The sequence below is a fragment of the Maniola jurtina genome, chromosome 24 (genome assembly GCF_905333055.1).
Source record: "Maniola jurtina chromosome 24, ilManJurt1.1, whole genome shotgun sequence".
Taxonomy (NCBI): Eukaryota; Metazoa; Arthropoda; class Insecta; order Lepidoptera; family Nymphalidae; genus Maniola; species Maniola jurtina.
Window position 1 is genome coordinate 3,166,646 of NC_060052.1, and position 9,900 is coordinate 3,176,545.

Here is a 9,900-nt window from a genome sequence, read left to right on the forward strand (position 1 = left end):
AAAAAATAACAACAGCAGGACAAACAGCAACAGTAATGAAGGAATAATTGTAGAGGAAAGTATTATGCAGAATTAGTACGTGAAGTGTGATCTTTCCTTTTCCTTCGCGCATCATTATTTTACGGTTTGCGGAGAACCGTGTAGACGGTTTCTTCGCAATAATGCGGAAACGGATCGTCTCAATTAAAAGCAGGCTGGAGAGAAGTCCCAACATTATCCTGAAGGTGATAGTAGACAGACAGGACAGCGCTCTCAAAGCGCACTGGATGTCTGCATTAGTTAATAAGTATATTAATTATATTAACTAACATAGAATAAGTTTCTTACTAACATACATTACATTATAATTTAGTTACTAACATAGGTTAAGATGTTTACTAACATAATATTGTGGGCCTTTGTTGCTTAAATAAATAAAGATATTATATTATTATTATTATTATTATCTTCAATGTCAAAACCTTCTCTCATCTCACGATGTGAGGCCGTCTTAATCTTGTGAGCAGCTTTGTACAGGGCTATTCAGGTGTACTGAGTATGATTTTGATCAATGGTGATTTAATCGGCCCAGCGCCTATGCTTTTGCCCCATGGCTACGCCTCTTTGCTATTTGCCATGATATTGTTAGCATTTTTCTCCAGACCCATGTCTCTATAAACGAAGGGTATATGACTTAGAACCGTATACAAAAGATATAAAAATCAGTGTGTATATCACTTAGATAATGCAGTAGCAAAAGATACCATATTGAATTAACCGGCGCGGCCCGAACAAGTGTAAAGGCACCCTGAAGCTACTATACCGCTATACATTGGACCTAACGTCAGGTCTGGTGGCCTTATAGTTCTACAAAACACCTTTGATCTGTTAATATAAATTATGGAAAGAATACAATAATAATAATTATTGTATTCTTTCGTAATTAATTTTTATTTTTAACCCCGACCCAAAAAGAGCGGTGTTATAAGTTTGACGTGTATCTGTGTATCTGTTTGTGGCATCGTAGCTCCCAAACTAATGAACCGATTTTAATTTAGTTTTTTTTTTGTTTGAAGGGTGGCTTGATCGAGAGTGTTCTTAGCTATAATCCAAGAAAATCGATTCAGCCGTTTGAAAGATATCAATCAGCTCTTTTGTAGTCATTACTGTAACCTTCACTTGTCGGGCGTGTTATAAATTTTTAATTTACCCTTGTTATTAATAAAAAACATTAAATCTTCTAAGAACTAAAAATCCAGATATCCCAGTCATATTAGGGGTTACACCTCGGAATGAAAGATAGTAAGCTGTATATACCTTTGTTTTGTCGTCCTAAATGTCTCAAAGTCACAAATGATATATAAGGATAGGATAGATATTGAAGGTCAAAGGTCATAAAAATCGGTTTTTCGTGAATATCTCGGTTCCTATTGCTTAAATGAGATTTGCACATATTATAAAAGTTGTAAAGTGTAAAATTTTCTACAACTTTTGCTTGAACTTTTTTTTCATACAATCAACCGTTTTTGAGATAGAGCGCGAAGAGTGCGCAGCTAGATTGAAGCTGCCGTTTCTTAGCGGAATTCCATGATATACACGGAAATAAAACCTTAATTTACTATTTAATCTACTAAAAAGATAAGCAATATGCACTGTCTCCCCCCCCCCCCCCCCACTACTAAAGAAGCAGGAAAAGCAAGCACTCTCAGGATCTATCTCAAAGAATGGCTAATCATAATTTTCACTTTCCACAAATTAACTATGTATAAAACGTTTACAGAGAAACTTCTTTCGAGGGTCTCGAGTGGAATGTACGTAATGGCGTAAATGAAATCTGTTATGTTAATTACATTAATTTATTTAATTAAATTCAGTACACCTCAACATGGTGAGCATACCCAATTATTTTGCACATGAAAGTCTTCTTAAAGTAATTTCTAAGTTCTAAGCCTTTCATCGCGCTAGTGATTGTTATGCAATTAAAATTATATTCTATTTGATGATACTCGCGACTTCTTTAGCATGGATAAGTATAGGTTTTTCAAAAATTCTGCGGAAACTTTTTGACTTTTCGGCATAAAAGTAGCCTATTTAATTTTAACCCCCTACCCAAAACGAGGGATGTTATAAGTTTGTCGTGTGTATCTGTGTATCTGTCTGTGGCATCGTAGCTCCTAAAATAATGAACCGATTTTAATATAGTTTTTTTTTCTGTTTGAAAGCCGGCTTGATTGAGAGTGCTCTTAGCTATAATCCAAGAAAATCGGTTCAGCCGTTTGAAAGTTATCAGCAGTTTTCTAGTTACTGTAACCTTCATTTGTCGGTGGTGTTATAAACTTTTATTTTACACTTGTATTTAAACATCTTTATTGCTTGATACTATGATAAAGAATAAAAATACGTCATAGACCTAAAAACAAAGGGCGACCTTATCACTATAGTGACCATATCCAGGCAACCCACACTTAAGAACTTATAGAACTGTTAGACCCTAAATCCCTGTGTCCATCTCTAAGATGCAAGTTATCAGTTTGTACCAAATAGATGAGGTTCCCAATTTCGTCCACGTTTATTTAGTTTTTTTTTAACACTTTGGGAACTCTGATTTTCCGTAATAAAAATTAGCCTATGTCCGTGCCCGGGATATAGGCTAACTCCGTAACAAAATTTATCAAAATCGGCTAAATGGACGACTGTGCAAAGGTTGCAAGCAGACAAACTTTCGCATTTGTAATATTAATTATTTTGAATGGATTTCGGTGATCCAATAATAAAGAGTTTTTCAGAAACAGACAAAACAGTCTTAAAAGAAAAAGTAATGATGATTTAACATGATATATTATATATAATATTATTAATATAAGTTTTTTATAAAAATACCTAAGTGGCTGTCTTTGCTACAAAATTCCTGCAACATCATAAGCAAAACTTACGTGATTAGCATCTCAATATAAACTGGCTCGTAAGTGTTTATTTAAATAAAATGTAATCATTCGCATAAACAAGAGAGATCATAGTTAAGTGAAAACAAAAGTCACTGTTATGTTAGCTAGATAAACGCGTACTTACAACAGCGTAGAGTGGCGACAAGACAGTCGTAAAGGCATTGAGTTGAGTTAGACCATAAACCATGGTTATAAAGTGCCGAAGTGGTGACTGCACCGGGAAGCGCAGCATAGGAAGACACCCCATTACATGGGCAGATGAAACAAGTGTAAATTAAAAATTTATAACACCCCCGACAAGTGAAGGTTACAGTAATAAATAGAAAAGAGCTGATAACTTTCAAACGGCTGAACAGATTTTCTTGGATTATAGCTAAGAACACTCTCGATCAAGCCACGTTTCAAACAAAAATAACTAAGTTAAAGTCGGTACATTAGTTTAGGAGCTACGATGCCACAGACAGATACACAGATACACACGTCAAACTTATAACACCCCTCCTTTTGAGTCGGGGGTTAATTAAACAAATCGCAGGGAACTGCCGGATTCAGGTGGCATAAGACAGTGGCGTATGGATGTCCTGTCCCTGCAAAAAAAATAGTCCAGCTGTAGTGGCCTATTGCTTGGTGATGATGATGAAAGATCTTTCCTAAACATCACAAAGAAGTAAGCTAAGAACTAATAAACAGATGAAAATGAAATAAAATATGTTAGGTATGCTTATTGTACACCAATATTATTGTACAACCACAGAATTAGGAAAAAGACTGTACAACAATCAAAAAAGAAAACTTTTCAAAAATGAGCTTTGACTTAATGTTTTGAATCTGCGATTTTCATACCTGATTCCTGGCTTCTGAAATTTGTGTATCTGTGTATCTGTCTGTGGCATCGTAGCTCCTAAATAGCTCCTAGATTTTAATTTAGTTTTTTTTTTGTTTGAAAGGTGGCTTGATCGTGAGTGTTCTTAGCTATAATCCAATAAAATCGGTTCAGCCGTTTGAAAGTAATTATCAGCTCTTTTCTAGTTACTGTAACCTTAACTTGTCGGGGGTGTTATAAATTTTTAATTTACACTTGTATTAGCGTAAAACTGTTTATTTCCACTTACTGTATTTTTTGGTATTTTCTTTATTAATTTACAACTTGTTATATGAAATTTTACAACTAGACGATCTACTTAAGTCTGCGTTGTCCAAAAACGGTCAAGATGTTGAAAATTACATAATTGCGCAGTTTGGATTCACTGGACACACACTGTTTCTACTACACTTTCGCTAGATCCGGCGTGCCTTTGAATAGTCTCATAAATTGTCCCGGAATACAAATCGGAAATGAATATGTAGTCATATTATCGACAAAATTGATGGGTTTGGAAAGTGATCGTGTTATAAAACCGACTAGACTGTCGCAAATGTACAATAGATGGACCTATTTAGCAAAAAATTGTAACAAAAGTGTCATAATTTCAACTTTATAATTACTAACAAATATATTAATTAAAGGAGAAATTGTGGCATTTTTGTTTGAGTGTATTTGAATGGTTTTCTTTTTAACGCCCGAGCCAAAAAGAGGGGTGTTATAAGTTTGACGTGTGTAAAGTAATTTCTCACAAACACATTTTTTTTAAAGAATATTAGTCATTTTAATCAGGACTATCATTCCTCTTTCCCCTCCAACTAAGCGTAAAGCTTGTACTAGTAGTGGGTACGACAATAATGCAACGTGTGGGGTTAGAACCGCTGACCTTTCGGATTTCAGTCCGCTCCTATAACCGTTGTGCTATTGAGGACTACCCCTTCAGAGAATCGAATGTACGACCCTCTTACTTGCTGCGCAACAGCGTATCAGCTTATGCATCGAAATCTAGAAACTGACAAAATTTATTCAAATCACGATTTCTTTGTTAGACCACAATTCAGTTACCTAATGACATAGCTACTTCTTTTACTTACATTATGTTAAAACACCGTTAGAAGTAAAAAGTTGAGTTTCATAAGCCAAAAATAAATTTTAAAATCATGATAGAGCAAATGTGAACAAGAGAAACTAAAATATAAAATATGCATATTGTATATGCATAAAATATGCAGTCATCCATAATTTAATATCATTTTTGGCCCAGCAAAATTATACAAATATTAGAAACTCATACTCGATACTTCACACTAATATTATAAAGGCGAAAGTTTGTATGTGTGTGTGTGTGTGTGTGGGTGTGTGTGTGTGTATGTTTGTTACTCCTTCACGCAAAAACTACTGGACGGATTTGGCTGAAATTCGGAATGGAGATAGATAATATCCTGGATTAGCACATAGGCTACTTTTTATCCCGGAAAACCAAAGAGTTCCCACGGGATTTCGAAAAACCTAAATCCACGCGGACGAAGTCGCGGGCGTCAGCTAATAATATTATAAACGCGAAAATGTGTCTGTCTGGCTATCTGTCTGTCTGTCTGTCTATTAGCTTTCAGAACCCATCCGTTTAACCTATTTTGACGAAATTTAGAGAGATAGCTGGCAACACTTGCATTCCAGAGACGGACATACACTACTTTTTGTTATTTTGTTTAGATAGGTAAGTACATTGTAGTCTTTAAAAGAGATCCTGCAAACCTGCATGCTTGACAGCGCCCCATAATGTTCTCAAAAGGTTTTTTATTCATATACAAGTTAGCCCTTGAGTGCAATCTGACTTGGTGGTAAGTGATGATGCAGTCTAAGATGGAAGTGGGGTATGGCAGTTTTCATTAAACCCATACTCCTCTGGTTTCTACACGACATCATACCGGAACGCTAAATCGCTTGGCGGCAAGACTTTACCGGTAGGGTGGTAACTAGCCACGGCCGAAGCCTCCCACCAGTCCAGAAGTTTAGGAGTTATAAAATTCCCTCCCCCTGGAATCGAACTTGGGATTTCCCACTAAGAAGACCACTGCGCACAAGGAGAGCGTCAAAATTTTCACAGCGTTAAATAACAAATTATAACTTATAATATAAGTAACCTTCTTAGATAATCCTTCTTTCTATTGATGAAATTCGTATAAAAATCGTACAGTAGTTTCTGCGATTACCCCAAAAAACCGAACTCAACGTAGCGGGGGACTTTTATTTATGATATGTAGAGATTTATTATTTAGAAGATATTTATTAGAACAGCCTGTATATAACACTGTGCAGTAATGGTTAATTAGGGTACAAATTAAGCGTGATAAATGAAAATTGAGCACGTTTAATGTTTTCAAAAATAAGCGGTCCAAAGTGTAATTTAAAATCCCAAGATAAGGCCAAAGACTAGCCAGAGACTAGCAAAGCCGTGCCACCAAGCGATTTAGCGTTCAGTACGATGCCATGTAGAAAGAAACTAGAAACCAAAGAAGTATGGGCTAAATGAAAACTGCTATACCCCTTCCAGGTTAGCCCGCTTCCGTCTTAGTCAAAGTCAAACTCAAATTCAAAATAGGCTCCATCATCACTTACCACCAGGTGAGATTGCAGTCAAGGGCTAACTTAGGTTCATCTGAATAAAATAAAATAAATAAACTACATAAAAGGTATCCTCTCTAGGATGCAAGTTATCCCTGTACCAAACATCAAAATCAGTTAAACGGATGGGCTGTAAGAAGCTAGCAGACAGACACACTATCGCGTTTATAATATTAACCCATTATAGCCTGAATTATTTTAAGGTCTCAGAATTAGGTTTTTCATTAATATGTTGTTATTATGGACCCTATTAGTCAGATCTGATCATAAGAATTTTGGTTCAAGTCTTACTTCTGGAAATAACCATGGATGCCGCATAGCACCGCTAGGCTCCTACCTTGTCTTTTCAAATGTTTCATAAATTCCTTTTAACTGATTGTTTCCAAAATATTTGAACACAATTTGATAAGAATTATTAAGGAATTTACTCTTTTATAGTTCAAGGTTCAAAATTGATTAAAAGTTCCAATAAATTGTATCAATATTACATATATTTCCATGAAATTACATATTATTTGTATGAAACTGTAGGTTGCAGGGCGTACAGAGCCCCACATTGCATTTATTGCACTGTAGCCTATTGTGATTATGACAAGACTCTAATCCGTACTTGCGACGTGACTCGCTGGGTACCAATAAATGATTCCTGCCGTCATAACGTATGCTGTCAGAGACCCGATTGCCAGTTCTAGATGTTTTTGAAGCTGATGGACGGCCACCACCTCAAGGGGTACTTTAGAACTGTAATAGATATGAGCCGATGTAGATGCTAGCACCACTTCACATCTAGCATTGCGTTGCTGACCAGTGGGATTATTTATGAAACCACCCTCATCTTCGTCAGATAGGATTGCAAAGTCTGGATGTTGAATTCATAGCAATAGAGGCTTGAGTTCATTGTCTTCTTCTAGTATAACAAGTGCCTCATCTTATGTACAATCCTTGTTGAAACAAAAAAGCCATTACATACGGAAAAACAAAAAAAAACTACATAATTTGGATTTTTAGTATGCATAATAGAAAGACAACATAACCGCCTAGTGGTGCCGTATGGCATCCGCATCTATTAACATGTCATAAACCAAACAATAAAACAAAATACAACAGTTTTATGGTATGAGCAAGTAGATGCAAGGTTTGGCATCAAGTGTAAATGCATAAAAGTATTACATTCCTTAATATAAAAAAAATATGATCCACTTACTTGAATATTGCATCCATTATTGGCAGAAATTTTACAACACTGATTTACCGGCGCTCGTGTGGTTCACAAAAAGCTTATGGGACAAAACAAAGTAAATGAAGTCATTGCTATGTCCCTCTAGCATGGCATTGACAACAAACCACTTGACTTCACCTCTTATTACAAGGACAGGGCCCGAAAGTTTAAACATACGAAATTGGGTGACATATGGCACCGCTAGGCTATAATGGGTTAAGTATGGAGTATGGATTTCTAATATTTGTTTATTTTGTTGGACCAAAAACGAAACATGCTGTATATGACCTTGTACGTTTAATTGTGTGTACTTAACACCCTGTGAACGATCTCATAACTGATGTGAGAGTAGAAATCTTTAATAACATACCTTGTTGCAAACAATACCTAAAATTAGATTGTTTTCGTGTTTTTTTCGTAGAAATTATCTTCTGTGAAAGCTTTTTTTTTTGTATACGTTGTACTTATATTCTTTTTTTAGCCTATTAGGTATATATGTATTATTAAGGAATTTAGGTAGGTTACCATTTAGCACTCATAAAGTAGTATTTTAGTGATGCAATCTAAGTACATTTTGTAAACAAGTTTAAATTAAAAATTTATAACACCCCCGACAAGGTTACAGTAACTAGAAAAGAGCTGATAACTTTCAAACGGCTGAACCGATTTTCTTGGATTATAGCTAAGAACACTCTCGATCAAGCCACCTTTCAAACAAAAAAACTAAATTAAAATCGGTTCATTAGTTTAGGCGCTACGGTGCCACAGACAGATACACAGATACACAGACACACAGATACACAGATACACACGTCAAACTTATAACACCCCTCTTTTTGGGTCGGGGGTTAAAAAGTAAACTCCTAAGTGATATTTTTGTGTATAAATTATAATCGTAATCCAAGTTTACAAAACTTGGTGCACATAATATATATTTCATAAATGAATAGAATGAATGGAGTGGTATTTCAGGCACTGAAAATTAAAGTTCCTTCTCTTTTTGCAAATTTTTTGCAAACCCATATGTATCAGAAGGTAGTTAAGTTAACCTGACTTCAAAATATTTTTGTTAAGCCAGTTTATATCTCTTAAAAACTTTTCAAGCTTGTCTTTGTGTTTTTGTATTACCCGATTTGTTATATTTCCTTCGAATAACGGACCTTCAATTTGCAACACGGGCTCAAATATTAAAAAACCGGCCAAGTGCGAGTCAGAGTCGCGCACTGAGGGTTCCGTACTCGGGTATTTTTTCCAACATTTTGCACGATAAATCATAAACTATTATACATAAAAATAAATAAATAAACTGTTTTAGAATTTACAGGTAAAGCCCTTTCATATGATATCCCACTTGGCATAGTTATCTTACTTTGAAAATTGAAACACATTTTAATTTTTTTTTAATGATGTAACCACAAATTCACGGTTTTCGGATCTATTCCTTTATTTGTGCTATAAGACCTACCTACCTGCCAAATTTCATGATTCTAGGTCAACGGGAAGTACCCTATAGGTTTTCTTGACAGACAGACAGACAGTCAGACAACAAAGTGATCCTATAAGGGTTCCGTTCCTTTTGAGTTACGGAACCCTAAAAATCTCTCCAAAGCTTAATAATTACGGTAGGTAGCATACAGTCCAAATATTCGCCGCCAGCCAAGTGGTATTTGAACCCATGACCTCAGCCGCAAAAGCACCGCTAACCTCTATACAAACTTAAAAGGAAAAGGTAACTTTCAAAAATTTCTTCCGACATCATTATTTAAAACAGTTGAAAAGGAAGCAATTGATGAAAAATTGCTTATAATTAAATGAAAGAAATGAAAATAAATGAATTACCATAGAGGAAATAATATAATACGGCAGCACTTAAAATTAATAGACGCTATTCAAATCGCAATAAAGCGTGGGAGAAGTTGGATATACAAACTGATATGGGGTATATATTTTGTTCGGAACCAATACAAGTCTACTGCTGGACATATTAAGAGGTCTCTCTCCGTCACTCGTTTCATACAAACGTAGTTCCAATTTCATTTGAATATTAAGCAACCAAAGTCCATGAAATTTTGCAGACATATTCTAGAAACTAATATCTATGTCTGTGGTTTTCCAGATTTCTGTTAAAATATTCGGTTTCAAAGTTACGCGGTCTTAAAAGTTTACATACAAATCTTTGAGCCCCTGTAATTTTAAAACTACTATATATTTTTAGAAAAATCTAAAACATCACAGACACAGATATTAGTTTCTAGAATATGTCTGCAAAA